Below are 16203 nucleotides of genomic sequence, written 5' to 3' on the forward strand. Positions count from 1 at the left end.
TGAGGAACCTCCATGCTGTTTTCCAGAGTGGCTGCACCATCTTGCATTCCCACCAACAGTGTAGGAGGGTTCCCCTTTCTCCGCATCCTCGCCAGCATCTGTCATTTCCTGACTTGTTGATTTTAGTCATTCTGACTGGTGTGAGGTGGTATCTCATTGTGGTTTTGTTTGTATTTCCCTGATGCTGAGTGATGTTGAGCACTTTTTCATGAGTCTGTTGGCCATCTGCATGTCTTCTTCACAGAAATGTCTGTTCATGTCCTCTGCCCATTTCTTGATTGGATGATTTGTTCTTTGGGTTTGAGTTTGGTAAGTTCTTTATAGATTTTAGATGCTAGCCCTTTATCTGATATGTCATTGGCAAATATCTTTTCTCTTTCTGTTAGCTGTCTTTTGGTTTTGTTGACTCTTTCCCTTGCTGCGCAGAAGCTTTTGATCTTGATGAAGTCCCAGTAGTTCGTATATGCCCTGGCTTCCCTTGCCTTTGGCGATGTTTCTAGGAAGAAGTTGCTGTGGCTGAAGTTGAAGAGGTTGCTGCCTATGTTCTCTTTAAGGATTTTGATGGATTCCTTTCTCACATTGAGGTCCTTCATGCATTTTGAGTCTATTTTTGTGTGTGGTGTAAGGAAATGGTCCAGTTTCATTCTTCTGCATGTGGCTGTCCAATATTCCCAACACCATTTGTTGAAGAGACTGTCTTTTTTCCATTGAACATTCTTTCCAGCTTTCCAGCTTTGTTGAAGATTGTTTGACCATAAAGTTGAAGGTCTATTTCTGGGCTCTCTGTTCTGTTCCATTGATCTATGTGTCTGTTTTTTTGCCGATACCATACTTTCTGATGATGACAGCTTTGTAATATACCTTGAAGTCTGGAATTTTGATGCCACCAACTTTGGTTTTCTTTTTCAACATTCCTCTGGCTATTTGGGCTCTTTTATTATTCGTTCCATTTCTTTGAAATTGATGGCATTTTGATAGAGATTGCATTAAATGTGTCTATTGCCTTAGATAGCATAGACATTTTCACAATATTTGTTCTTCCAGTCCATGGACATGGAACGCTTTTCCATTTCTTTGTGTCTTCAGTTTCTTTCACGAGTACTTTATATTTTCCTGAGTACAGATTCTTTGCCTCTTTGGTTAAGTTTATTCCTAGGTATCTTATGGTTTTGGGTGCAGTTGTAAATGGGATTGATTCCTTAATTTCTCTTTCTTCTGTCTTGCTATTGGTGTATAGAAATATAACTGGTATCAGTTTTATAATTTATATCCTGACACTTTACTGAATTCCTGTGTGAGTTCTAGCAGTTTTGGAATAGAGTCTTTTGGGTTTTCCACATAAAGTCATCTTCAAAGAGTGAGAATTTGACTTCTTCTTTGCTGATTTGGATGCCTTTTATTTGTTTTTGTTGTCTGATTGCCAAGGCTAGGACTTCTAGAACTATGTTGAATAGCATTGGCAATAGTGGACAGCATCCTTTCTTGATCAAAACTCTTCACAATGAAGGGATAGATGGTACCTCCCACAATATCGTAAAAGCCATCTATGAAAAACCCACAGTGAATATCATTCTCATTGGGGAAAACCTGAGTGCTTTTCCCCTGAGGTCAGGAAAACCAGACATTTAAAAGATGCTTTATTGTGCTTGCTAACTAAAAACATCTCTTTCCTGTTGGTTCTTAATGATTTTGGAACTATTTGTGTTGATTTTTTAAAATTCCTTATCTGAGAAGTTATAAGCCTTTGAGATACATCTATATCTATATCTATAAGGAATTAATTCTCTTTCTACTTCCTTCTCTCTTTTCTTCTTACATTTCTTTGCTCTCCAGTTCTAAATCTTGCATAGAATGAGAACATTTGTAAAATTTGTAGCAGAGATTTGTTTTAAGAAAAATTGATGCCTAGAATTATTGAGCACAGTCCTCATGACCCTCACAATGGTGGCATTCCATGGAGGTGATAGTGTTGTGTTTTTGAAGCTGCTTTGTACTCTACAAAACTGATTTCAGTCTTCCTCTCCTCTGTCCTCTGATCTCCCACTGAGAAGCAAGAGTTTATATTGCATTCTAATACATATATATTTAGTTAAGGAAACCGCTTTTGATAAACAATATTGTGAGAATTCATTGGATGAGAAATTACTCACCTTCGTAAACATATGTTATCTGCTTAAGTGTTTACATGAGATCCTGAAGTGGTACTTAATCCTAATTATTCTCTCATTATCATTTTATAAAAACATAAAAAATTAAGTGACATATAATCATTTGTACCAAAATACCTATTAGTTATATTGAGGCATATGGATTACGTGGCTTCTCAACAGTTTTTTATTGAGTAGTACAAGGGAGATTAAGATGTTAACATGAATGGCATTGCAGTCAGATAAAAAAATGAATTTTCATAAGATTTAACAAGGTAGCCTCAAGGATTTATGAAATATGAGAAAGTATGGAACAGTGACCAGTACTTTGATATTGTGTATATTAAGGCAACAGAGCTTTCCTGTGCATATATATAGGAAATAGGTGCATATATATAGGAAATTTTCTAAGGACATAATTCTCAACCTTTTCAGAGCCAGTGCTAACCTGCCTTCTTTCCCTTTAAAATAGATTTATTGAGATATAATTCGTATACTATAAAATTCACCCTTTAAAGACATACAGTTCACTGTTTTTATGGTATAGAGTTGTGCAACTATCACCATTAATTTTAGAATATTTTTATAACTTGAGAAAGAAACCCCACTCCTATTAGTAAACACTTGCAATAATTTTCTACCCCAGCCCCTGGCAACCACTAATCTATTTTCTCTGTGGATTTGCCTATTCTGGACATTTCATATAAATGTAATTATTTAATTTGTGTCTGGCTTCTTTTAGCACAGTGTTCATATTTCATCCATGTTTAAGCGTGTATCAGAACTTGATTTCTTTTTGGCGCCTGGGTGGCTCAGTCAGTTAAGTGTCTGTCTTCTGCTTAGGTCATGATTTTGGGGTCCTGGGAGCGATCTCCACATCAGGCTTGCTGCTCAGTGGGGAGCTTGCTACTCCCCTTTCTTGTGCTGTCTCTCTTCATCAAATAAATAAATAAAATCTTTAAAAAAAAGAACTTGACTTATTCTTATGGTTAAGTGGTATTCCATTGTAGGCATATACCATATTTTATTTATCCATTCATCAGCTGACAGATGGGTTGTTTTCACCTTTTGGCTGTTGTGAATAGTGCTGCCGTGAAATTTGTGTGCTTATAGTTGTTTGAATACCTGTTAATAAAAAAATTTTTTTGTTATATACGTAAGGGGAATTGTTGGGTCATATGGTAGTTTTATTTTTAACATTTTGAGGAACTAGCAAACTGTTTTCTAAAGTAGCTGCACCATTTTACAAACCTGTCAGTAATGTACAAGAGTTCCAATATCTCCATATCGTTGCTAATACTTGTTACTATCTGTGTTTGTCATTGCACCCATTTCATTGGGGGGAGAAATGGTACTCATTATGGTTTTTTTATTTCTTTAATGACTAATGATGTTGAACTTCTTTTCATGTTTTTATTGGCCATTTGTGTATCTTCTATGGAAAAGTGTTTATTTAAATCTTTTGTCTGGGGTGCCTGGGTGGGTCAGTGGGTTAAGTCTTTGCCTTCAGCTCAGGTCATGATCTCAGGGTCCTGGGATCAAGTCCCACATCAGGCTCTCTGCCAGGTCTCTTATCAGGTATATGATTTATAAATATCTTTGCCCAGTATGTGGGTTGCATTTTAATTTTTTGATGTCCTTTGAGGAACAAAGCTTTTAATTTTGGTGAAGTCAAATTTATTTTTTTCTGTTGCTTGTGCATAAAACCAGTGTTTAACCCAAGGTCATGAAGATCTACACTTATTTTTCTTCTAAGAATTTTTGCATTTTGAAAATATAAATATTTTTAATGTCTTTGGCAACTCAGACTTTCCACAGATTTCCAAAAATTTCTTCATAATGCAATAATATCCCCAATTCAATGCTATTTTATAGGGAATAATATACAGAAGTAGAATTTCAGTGTCATACAATATGCATATAATAAATACTGCTTTGTTTTTGAAAATGGGGACCATTTATTATCACCCTAATATCTGATTGCTCTACATTCCCTTGCCAATACTCTTGCTATTGTTAGAATTTAAAAGAAAAATTCTAACCAATGTGGTAGATGTGAAATGTTATCCTGTTGTCTGTATGTATGTGTGTGTGTTGCTTTAGTCAGGTTATTGGGGCATAACCTATGTGCAGTGAATGTCATCCTTTTTGGAGTATATTTCTGTGAATTTTGATAAATGTATACTTTTGTAACTATCACCACAGTTAGGATATAGAACTTTTTTTTTTTGTCTTCCCTAAATGTAACATCAGGTTCCTTGTAGTCAACCTTCCTTCTCAATCCCCTTCCCCCAGCCCTGGCAACCACTGTTTTATTTTCTGTCCCTCTAATTTTGTGTTTTCTAGGATGTTATATAAATAGGATCATACGTTATATAGCTTGTTGTGTCTGGCTTTTTTTTTTCACTTTGCATAATGCATTAAAATTCATTCATGTTGTATGTATCTGTGGCTCATTTTTTTAAAGTGGTATTTCCTCATACAGATTTAAGCCACATTTTATTTATCCATGTAACCATTGATAGACTATGAACTGCTTTCTTTTTGGAGATTATGAATAAATGTTTTAAATGTTGTATATAGATTTTCATATGAATTTTTTTTTCTATTGGGTAAATACTTTGAGTTGGGGTTGGAGAGTCATACAGTAAGTTCATTAAAAAATATGCTTTATTTTTTAGAGTAGTTTTAGGCTGCCAGAAAAACTGCACAGAAAGTATAGTGAATTCCCATATATCTCCTACCTCCACACATGTACAGCCTCTTCCACTATCAACATCCACACCAGAATGGGTACATTTGTTAAAATTAGTGAACCTATGTTGGCACATCATTGTCACCCAAGATCCAGAGTATACATCAGGGTTCACTCTTGGTGTTGTACATTCTCTTGGTTTTGATAAATGTTTGATGACATGTATCCACCATTATAGTGTCATACAGAATAGTGTCACTGCCCTAAAAATACTCTGCACCTATTTATCCCTCCCTCCCTCCAACCCTTGGCAATCACGGATCTTTTTACTGTCTCTCCATGGTATTGCCTTTTATCAATGTCATATAGTTGGAATCATAGTATGTGACATTTTCAGATTGGCTTTTCTCATTTAGTAATATACACTTTAAGTTCCTTCATTTTTTTGTGGCTTGATAGATTGTATCTTTTTTATCACTAAATAATATACCAGTGGATGTACTGGATGTACCACTGTTTATTTATCCATTTACCTGAAGGTCATCTTGGTTGCTTCCACATTTTGGCAGTTATGAATAAAGTTGCTAAAAACATCCAGGTGCAGGTTTTTGTGTGGACATAAATGTTCACTTCATTTGAGTAAATACCAGAGAGTCAGACTTATGAATCAAATGGTAAGAGAATATTTAGGTTTGTAAAAAAACTGCCAAACAACCTCACAAAATGGCTGTACCATTTTGGATTCCCATCAGCAATGAATGAAAGTTCCTGTTGCTCCACATCTTTATCAGAATTTGGTGTTGTCAATATTTTGATTTTGGCCTTTATAGTAGATATGTAATGGTATCTTATTGTTGTTTTAATTTGTAATTCTTAAAAAAATTTTTATTATGTTAGTTACCATATAGTACTTCATTAGTTTTTAAAAAAAAAATTTATTTATTTGACACAGAGAGAGATCCCAAGTAGGCAGAGTGACAGGCAGAGAGAGCAGGGGAAGCAGGCTCCCACTGAGCAGAGAACCTGATGTAGGGCTTGATCCCAGGACCCTGAGATCATGACCTGAGCTGAAGGCAGAGGCTTTAGCCCACTAAGCCACCTAGGTGTCCCCTTCATTAGTTTTTTTTTTAAATTTAATTTTATTTTTTCAGTGTTCCAAGATTCATTGTTTATGTACCACACCCAGTGCTCCATGCAATATGTGCCCTCTTTAATATCCACCACCAGACTAACCCAACTTCTACCCCCTCCCTTCCAAAACCCCATTTGTTTCTCAGAGTCCATAGTCTCTCATGCTTCATCTCTCCCTCTGATTTCCCCCAATTCACTTTTCCTTTCCTTCTCCCAATGTCCTCTATGTTATTCCTTATGTTCCACAAGTAAGTGGAACCATATGATAATTGACTTTTTCTGCTTATTTCACTCAGCCTAATGTGTTCCATGATTCATTGTTTGTGTTTAAAATACCCAGTGCTCATTGCAGTATGTGCCTTCCTTAATACCTATCACTGGGCTAATCCATCCCCCCAGACCCCCTGCCCTCGGAAGCCCTCAGTTTGTTTCCTGGGGTCCATAGTCTCTTCTGGTCTATCTGCCCCTCTGATTCCCCCTGTTCATTTTTCCCTTCCTTTTCTTAATGTCCTCCGTGTTGTTCCTTATGTTTCACATATAAGTGAAACCATATGATAATCGTCTTTCTCTGCTTGAGTTATTTCAGTTAGCATAATCTCCTCTAGTTCCATCTATGTTGATGCAAGTGGTGGGTATTCTTCCTTTGTGATTGCTGAGTAATATTCCATTGTATATATGGACTGCATCTTCTCTGTCCGTTTATCTGTTGAAGGGCATATCGGCTCCTTTCACAGTTTAGCTATTGTGGACATTGCTGCTATGAACATTGGGGTGCATGTGTCCCTTCTTTTCACTACTTCTGTGTCTTTGGGGTAAATACCCAGTAGTGCAATTGCTGGGTCATAGGCTAGCTCTATTTTAAACTTTTTGAGGAACCTCCACATTGTTTTCCAAAGTGGCTGTACCAACTTGTATTCCCACCACCAACAAAACAGTTCCCCTTTCTCCACATTGTCTCCAACATTTGTTGTTTCTTCCCTTATCAGTTTTTGCCATTCTAACTGGTGTAAGGTAGTATCTCAATGTGGTTTTGATTTGAATTTCCCTGATGGCTAGTGATGTTGAACATTTTCTCATGTGTCTGTTAGCCATTTGTATGTCTTCTTTGGAGAAGGGTCTTTTCATGTTTTCTGCCCTTTTTTTTTGACTTGATTATTTGGTTTTCAGGTGGAATTGGGATGCCACCAGCTTTGGTTTTCTTTTTCAACATTACTCTGGCTATTTGGGATCTTTTCTGATTCCATACAAATTTTAGGATATTAAGGACGGCATGTATTGCATGCATCACAAGGTGTGATATATAAACAATGAATCTTGCTTGGATCACTGAATAAAATAAAATAAAATAATTTTTTTTTAGGATTATTTGTCCTATTTCTTTGAAAAAAGTTGCTCATATTTTGAATGAATGGGATTGCATTAAACGTGTAGATTGCTTTAGGTAGCTTTTTTTGGTATCAGAATGGATTTTATTTTATTTTTTAATTTTTTAAATTAATTTATTTATTTTCAGCATAACAGTATTCATTATTTTTTCACCACACCCAGTGCTCCATGCAATCAGTGCCCTCTATAATACCCACCACCTGGTACACCAACCTCCCACCCCCCGCCACTTCAAACCCCTCAGATTGTTTTTCAGAGTCCATAATATCTCATGATTCACCTCTCCTTCCAATTTACCCCAACTCCCTTCTCCTCTCTAACAGTATTTGTTCTTCCAATCTGTGAGCATGGGATATTTTTTCATTTCTTTGTGTCTTCCTCAGTTTCTTTCATAGTATCCTATGGTTTTCTGAGTACAGATTATTTGCCTTTTTGGTAGATTTATTCCTAGACATCTTATGGTTTTGGGTGAAATTGTAAATGGGATCGACTCCTTAATTTCTCTTTCTTCTGTCTTGTTGTTGGTATTTAGAAATGCAACTGATTTCCATGCATTGGTTTTGTATCCTGACACTTTACTGAATTCCTGTATGAGTTCTCACAGTTTGGGGGTGGAATCTTTCAGGTTTTCCACATAAGTATCATACCATCTGCAAAGAGTGAGAGTTTTGACTTCTTTTTTGCTGATTCAGATGCCTTTTTTTTTCTTTTTGTTGTCTGATTGCTGAGGCTAGGACTTCTAGTACTAGGTTGAATAGCAGTGGTGATAGTGGACATCCCTGCCATGTTCCTGACCTTGGGGGAAAAGCTCCCGGTTTTTCCCCATTGAGAATTATATTTGCTGTGGGTTTTTCAGAGATGGCTTTTATTATATTGACATAGGTACCCTCTATCCCTACACTGTGAAGTTTGATAAAGAAATGATGCTGTACTTTGCCAAATGCTTTTTCAGCATGTCTTGAGAGTATCATATGGTTCTTGTCCTTTCTTTTATTAATGTATTGTATCACATTGATTGATTTGTGGATGTTGAACCAACCTTGCAGCCCAGGAATAAATCCCCCTTGGTTGTGGTAAATAAACCTTTTAATGTACTGTTGGATCATACTGGCTAGTATTTTGGTGAGAATTTTTGCATCCATGTTCATCAGGGATAGTGGTCTGTAATTCTCTTTTTTGATGGGGTCTTTGTCTGGTTTTGGGAGCAAAGTAATGGTGGTCTCATCAAGTGAGTTTGGAAGTTTTTCCTTCCATTTCTATTTTTTGGAAGAGTTTCAGGAGAATAGGTGTTAATTCTTCTTTGAATACTTGGTAGAATCCCCTGGGGAGCCATGTGGTCCTGGGATCTTGTTTGTTGGGAGGTTTTTGACGACTGTTTCAATCTTCTTACTGGTTATGGGTCTGTTCATGTTTTCTGTTTCTTCCTGGTTCTGTTTTGATAGTTTATATGTCTCTAGGAATGCATCCATTTCTTCCAGATGGTCTAATTTTCTGGTGTACGGTTGCTTGTAATATGTGCTTATAATTGTTTGTATTTCTTTGGTGTTGGTTTGTGATCTCTCCTCTTTCATTCATGATTTTATTAATTTGGGTCCTTTTTATTTTCTTTTTCAACATTTCCTTAGCAATTTCGGGTCTCTTCTGCTTCCATACAAATTTTTGGATTATTTACTCCAGCTCTTTGAAGAATACTGGTGGAATTTTGATTGGAATGGCATTAAAAGTATAGGTTGCTCTATGCAGTATAGACATTTTAACAATGTTTATTCTTCCGATCCAAGAGCATGGAATGGTCTTCCATCTTTTTGTGTCTTCTTCAATTTCTTTCATGAGTGTTCTGTAGTTCCTCGAGTACAGATCCTTTACCTCTTTGGTTAGGTTTATTCCCAGGTATCTGATGGTTCTTGGTGCTATAGTAAATGGAATCGATTCTCTAATTTCCCTTTTTGTATTTTCATTGTTAGTGTATAAGAAAGCCACTGATTTCTGTACATTGACTTTGTATCCTGCCACGTTGCTGAATTGTTGTATGAGTTCTAGTAGTTTGGGGGTGGAGTCTTTTGGGTTTTCCATATAAAGAATCATGTCATCTGCGAAGAGAGAGAGAGTTTGACTTCTTCATTGCCAATTTGGATACCTTTTATTTTTCTTTGTTGTCTGATTGCTGTTGCTAGGACTTCTAATACTATGTTGAACAAGAGTGGTGAGAGTGGGTTTTCTTTTTGATACTTCTGGCCAGGGGTTTATTAATCTTATTCTTTCAGAGAAGCAGCTCCTTGTTTTGTTGATTTGTTCAACTGTTCTTTTGGTTTCTATTTGATTGATTTCTTCTCTGACCTTAATTATAGAACTTTTCCTGCTGGGTTTAGGCTTTATTTGCTGTTCTTTGTCCAGCTGCTTTAGGTGTAGGGTTAGGTTGTGTATTTGTGACCTTTCTTGTTTCTTGAGAAAGGCTTGTATTGCTATATACTTTCCTCTCAGGATCATCTTTGCTGTGTCCCAAAGATTCTGCAGAGTTGTGTTTTCATTTTCATTTGTTTCCGTGAATTTTTTCAACTCCTCTTTAATTTCCTGGTTGAGCCATTCATTCTTCCGTAGGATGCTTTCTAGCCTCCATGTATCTGAGTTATTTCCCACTTTCCTCTTGTGACTGAGTTCTAGTTTCAGAGCATTGTGGTCTGAAAGTATGCAGGGAATGATCCCAATCTTTTGGTGCCGGTTGAGACCTCGATTTGTGACCCAGGATGTGATCTATTCTGGAGAATGTTCCATGTGCACTAGCACTAGAGAAGAATGTGTATTCTATTGCTTTGGAATGGAATGTTCTGAATATATTTGTGATGTCCATCTGGTCCAGTGTGCCATTTAAGGCCTTTAAGTGTTTGCTGATCTTTTGCTTGGATGATCTGTGTATTTCAGTGAGGGGGGGTGTTAACGTCCCCTGCTATTATTTTATTATTGTCGACGTGTTTCTTTGGTTTTGTTATTAATTGGTTTATATAGTTGGCTTCTCCCATGCTAGGGGTATAGATATTTAAAATTGTTAGATCTTCTTGTTGGAAAGGCCCATTACATAAGACATAGTGTCCTTCCTCATCTCTTATTACAGTCTTTGGCTTAAAATCTAATTTATGTGGTATAAGGATTGCCACCCCCAGCCTTCCTTCAGTGTCCATTAGCATGGTAAATTGTTTTCCACCCTGTCTCTTTAAATTTGGAGGTGTCTTTGGATCTAAAGTGGTCTCTTGCAGACAGCCTATCAATAGGTCTTTTTTTTAAAAAATCCATTCTGATACCCTGTGTGTTTTGATTGGGGTATTTAGCCCATTGGTGTTCAGGGTAACTATTGAAAGATATGAATTTAGTGCCACTGTATTGCCTGTAAGGTGACGGTTGCTGTCTATTGTCTCTGTTCCTTTCTGGTCTGTGTTACTTTTAGGCTCTCTCTTTGCTTAGAGGACCCCTTTCAGTATTTCCTGTAGGGTTGATTTGGTGTTTGCAAATTCTTTTAATTTTTGTTTGTCCTGGAAGCTTTTTATCTCTCCTCCTATTTTCAATGAGAGCCTAACTGGGTATAGTATTCCTGGGTGCATAATTTTCTCATTTAGTGCTCTGAATCTATCACACCAGTTCTTTCGGGTCGGCCAGGTCTGTGTGGATAACTCTGTTGCCAATTCAATATTTCTACCATTGTATGTTACAGACTTCTTGTCCCAAGCTGCTTTCAGGATTTTCTCTTTGTCTCTAGCACTTGCTAGTTTTATAATTAGACCTATTTTTGTTGATTTTGAGGGGGGTTCTGTCTGCCTCCTGGATTTTGATGCCTGTTGCATTCCCCACGTAAGGGAAGTTCTCTGCTATAATTTGCTCCAATATACTTTCTGCGCCTCTCTCTCTCTCTTCTTCTTCTGGGATCCCAATTATTCTAATATTGTTTCATCTTATAGTATCACTTATTTCTTGAGTTCTGATCCAATAGTTGTTTATCTCTCTTTTTCTAAGCTTCTTTATTCTCCATCATTTGGTCTTCTATATCACCAATTCTGTCTTCTGCACCATTTATCCTAGCAGTTAGAACCTCCATTTTTTATTGCACCTCATTAATAACCTTTTTGATTTTGAGTTGGTTAGATTTTAGTTGTTTCTCCAGAAAGGGATTCTCTAGTATCCTCCATGCTTTTTCCAAACCCAGCTAATATCTTTATAGTCATCATTCTGAACCCTAGTTCTGACATCTTACTAATGTGAATATTGATTAGGTGATTAGGTCCCTGGTAGTTGGTACCAGGTTTTTTTTTTTTTTTTTTTGAGGTGAGTTTTTACGTTTTGTCATTTTCTTCAGAGAAGAATAGATGAATGAGAGAACAAAATGCTTAAAAGGTAACAACGACCCCAGAAAAATACACACTAAGCAAATCAGAAGAGACCCAAAACCTGGGGAAAGGAAAGGGGAAAAAGATAAATGAAAAGAAGAATATGATCACGCTGATGAATAGAACAGAGTCACGTACTAGATTTTTGCACCTCTCAGAATTTTAAAGAAAGAAAAACCTTTATATACACAAATGTAAGGGTAAATATGGTGAAGTGATGGAATAGGACTGTAAAGATGAAAATTTTAAAAGATTTTAAAAAGGAAATTGATAAGAATTTGGTGGAGAAAAGAGGGAAAAAGTTAAATAAAAAAGGATGGAATGTGATGAGGTAGGAGAGTAAAACAAAGCCATACACTAGATTTAAGGTATATATTGGTTTGTTAGAAGAACCTGTATCACAAAATTTTGAAGGAAAAAAATATATATATCTACACATAGAGACAATGGGGTTCTATCAATAAGGGGTTAGAATATGAGTGTAAAATGAAAATTTAAAAAGATTTAAAAAAGATATTGGTTGAAAAGGGGGAGACAAACCATGAGAGACTGTGGACTCTGAGAAACAAACTGAGGGTTTTGGAGGGGAGGGGAGGAGATGGGTGAGCCTGGTGATGGGTATTAAGGAGGGCATGTATTGCATGGAGCACTGGCTGTGGTGTATAATCAATGAATCTTGTAACACTGAAAAAATAAATTAAAATTTAAATAAAAGGAAAGAATAAAAATAAAAATAGAAAAAGAACAAATAAAGAAAATTAAAAAAATTAACTTTGAAAGATGAAAGAATCATGGGGAAAAAGCCATGAATTCTATGCTCTGTATTCCCCTTTAATTTGCAGTTCTCTTTCATCTGTAAACTTTGTCTTGGTTGAATGTTCTTGCTGATCTTCTGGAGAAGGGGCCTATTGCAGTGATTCTCAAATGTCTTGTCCAGGTGGAAGTGCCTCGCCCTTGCCAGGGTCCAGACTAAGGAATCTGCTCGGGTTTGCTGTTGGTAGCTCTTGTTCCCTGAAAGCTTTTTCCATGCAGCTTTGGAGGATGTAATGAAAATGGTACCCTCCCAATCTGCAGCTCTGGAGGAGGAGAGATCTTGGGGTCCTCCTCCTCAGTGTGCCCTCAGAGAAAAGCAGTCAATCACTCTTGTCTTCCTGGTCTCCAGCCTGCACTTTGTGCTCATCTGGTCTGTGACCAAGTGTTTCTATCTCTGGCATATGACCCCGTTTGTAGTTTCCAAATCCTGCAGATTGCTGTGGTCTCCTTCTGTGCTGCTGCTCCCCATACTGCTCCTCCCAGGGGAGGAAGGAGAGTCTCCCTGGATCTGCTGCTCATTGGGTCCCTGATTGAGGAGTAGTGGCCCAAATGTGCTGGGGATCATTGTTTATGGCGACCCCAAGGTGAGAGCCCACTCCTTGGCTCCTTCTTTGCAGCTGGCTTCCCCACTGTGATACCTGGGAGTTCTGCCATACTCAGGCACCCCTGGTCTTTCTGTGACTTCGATGGTTCTGAGACCACACTGTCCCAGCGAGGCTTCCACCCCCCACTTAGCCACTGGAGCCATGTCCCTCAGTGGAACCAACTTCTAAAAATTCTGATTTTGTGTTCTGTTGCTCTGTCACTTGCCAGGAGTCTGCTTACCGAGGGTCCCTCCCCCTATTGTCTATCTTCCCAAATATCACCTGGGTTCATATCTTTGCATGTCCTACCTTCCAAAAGTTGTGGCTTTTCTGTTCATAGAATTGCTGCTATTTTTTCCTTCAATCTCCTGTTGAGTTTGTAGGTGTTCAGAATGCTTTGATAACTATCTAGCTGAATTCTTGGGAGGAGACAAAATTTAGGTCTCCTATTCCTCCGTTATCTTTCTCCTGGGGTTTTTCTTTTTCAAGTTTTACACAAGGCTTGCAGCAAGGGAGATGGGAAAGGGCAAGTTAAAAAGGTCTTTGTTCTTACCGAGATTCAGATTTCTTGAATAAGTACTATTTGAATTATTTCAGGTCTTTGGTTTACTTCTAGAGTTCTATAGAATTTGATTTTGAAAGTTTTTGCCAGGATTCTAATTGCTTTTATTAAGGAAGGGCTTTTTAGAGATCCTTCTCTGCCATTCCTGCTGATACCATTTTATATTTTGTTTCTTAAGCTATTAAAAAATCTCACTTATGGTAAATCACTTTTTTCTTTTTAATAAATGAAGATACTGAAACTCCCAAGGTGTTTAAATTGAGTTATTAAAATTTATTACTTCAGCTGTTATACTAAACATAAAGAAGGATATTTCTTCTTTTATTGTTTGTTATGATTTCAGGAAATTTTTTTCCCTCATAGCTTGTTGCAAGATTTAAAGGTTAATACATAGAAAGAACAATCTGTCAATTCCAGTACATGAAATTAAAACAGTAAGCTTTCAGTCATTATTAGCTATTATCAATAATGTCCTTTTCTTCATCTTCCTCCTTTCAGTACAGTTCATTGGAACTTTTTCCTCTTATACCATAGCAGAGCAACTGTAACAACCTCTGAGAATAATAGATTGGAATTGAGAAAAGTTGGTAATGAAATTTCCTTTCTCTGAAAATTGTTTTTATTATGTAATTGAAACTTTGATTCTTTTTTTTTTTTTTTTAATTTTTTATTTTTTATAAACATATATTTTTATCCCCAGGGGTACAGGTCTGTGTTGCTGTGTATGAGTGCTAAGAGGGAATAACTGAAGCACAGATATCAACTTCAGCATCTGGAAAGCCAAGAAATGAGCATAGTGTAGTTTTGTGCATGGGACACTGAATGAGATCAGGAAGCAAAGTCTGGGCTATAGTCTTTATCTACTACCAAAAATGCTATATGACTTTGGCATTTTTCTGCCCCTCACAGTTTCATCTGGGAATTTTCATAGAGTTGAATTACATGTCCTCTGAGGTCTTTTTTAGTTTTTTGGGCTTTATTCAGTTGAAAGTTGTATCTTTTGAAGAAAATTGCAAATGTATTTAATGTAAGACTATTCCTTTTAGAGTAAAGTACTCAATAAAGACATAAGTAGTGAGGCTTTACTAGAAAGGTTTGCATTAATTTTTCACTCTAAAATACCACATTATATAAACAAATAAAATACATTATGTGTTTTATAGGAAAAAATGACAATATGAATTTAATATCTTTTGTATTCTTTGTTTTAGGTTGGTACAGAGGAGTTTCAACAAAGAAGCCAAATGTAAAGGTAATGAAAAGTTTATTGTTATCCTTTCTAATGTAAGAAGCGACCTAGTATGTTTATTTGCTATAAAAACAATTCTTACTTGTCCATCTTTTAAGCTTTTACCATAGCCACACTCTTTCTTTACTTTACAGAGCTATATTAGACCCTACCCTACTCTATGTCAGCAGCATTAAAATTTTTTTTAAAAGGACAGAAAATGGATGTATGATCATAGCTGCAAAACTCATTTTGAAAAAGCCTATTTGAGATATTAATATTTTTTCCTTCAAGAATTTGACAAAAAGTAAATAGACCTCATAGCCAACACCAAAGAAATACAAACAATTGTAAGAGAATATTGTAAATAATTACACGCCAACAAATTGGGCAACTTGGAAGAAATGGATAAATTCCTAGAAACATGTAAAGTACCAAAACTGAAACAGTAAGAAATAGAAAACTTAAACAGAACTACAACAGGCAAAGAAATTGTAATAAAAAATCTCCCAACAAATAAAAATGTAGGGCCGGGTAGCTTCTAAGGGGAATTCTACCAAATATTTATTTATTTAAAAGAATTTATTTGTTTATTTGACAGTGAGAGAGGAAACATAAACAGAGGGAGTGGGAGAAGGAGAAGCAGATCTCCCGTCAAGCAAGGAGGCTGATGTGGTACTGGATCCCAGGATGCTGGGATCATGACCTGAGCCAAAGACAGATACTTAATGACTGAGCCATGCAGGCGCCCCTATACCAAACACTTAAAAAAGAATTAATATCTATTCTTCTAAGCTGTTCCAAAAAACAGAAATGGAAGGAAAATTTCTAAACTCATTCTTTGAGTCCAGCATTACCTTAATCTTAAAAAGACCCCATGGAAAATGAGAATTACAGACCAATATCCCAGATGAACATGGATAAAGAAATTCTTACCAAGGGGATGCCTGGGTGATTCAGTCCATTAAGCATCTGCCTTTGACTCAGGTCATGATCCCATGGTCCTGGGATTGAATCCTGCATCAGGCTCCTTGCTCAGCAGGGAGTCAGCTTCTCCCTCTGCCTGCTCTGCCTGATCTTCCTGCTGCTCTCCCTGCTTGTGCACTTGCTCTGTGTCTCGGTTTCTCTCTCTCTCTCTCTGAACAAATGAATAAACTCTTAAAAAAATTCTTACTAAGATAGTGGCTAATAGGATCCAACAATACGTCGAAAGGGTTATTCACCTCAACCAAGTGGGTTTATTCCTGTGTTGCAGAAGTGGTTCAGTGTCCATATACCAATCAA

At 36.8% G+C, this 16203-nt stretch overlaps 1 long non-coding RNA gene across 1 annotated transcript in view; it reads left to right on the forward strand.

Moving 5' to 3' along the window:
- LOC132011369 (uncharacterized) overlaps positions 1-14944 on the forward strand; it is a 116150-nt gene extending 101206 nt beyond the window's left edge. Inside the window, exon 3 of the long non-coding RNA XR_009402366.1 lies at positions 14903-14944. This is a non-coding gene — a long non-coding RNA (uncharacterized LOC132011369). The remainder of the gene's footprint in view (positions 1-14902) is intronic.
- The last annotated feature ends 1259 nt before the right edge of the window (positions 14945-16203 follow it).

This window comes from Mustela nigripes, chromosome 2, assembly GCF_022355385.1.
Source record: "Mustela nigripes isolate SB6536 chromosome 2, MUSNIG.SB6536, whole genome shotgun sequence".
NCBI classification, from domain to species: domain Eukaryota; kingdom Metazoa; phylum Chordata; class Mammalia; order Carnivora; family Mustelidae; genus Mustela; species Mustela nigripes.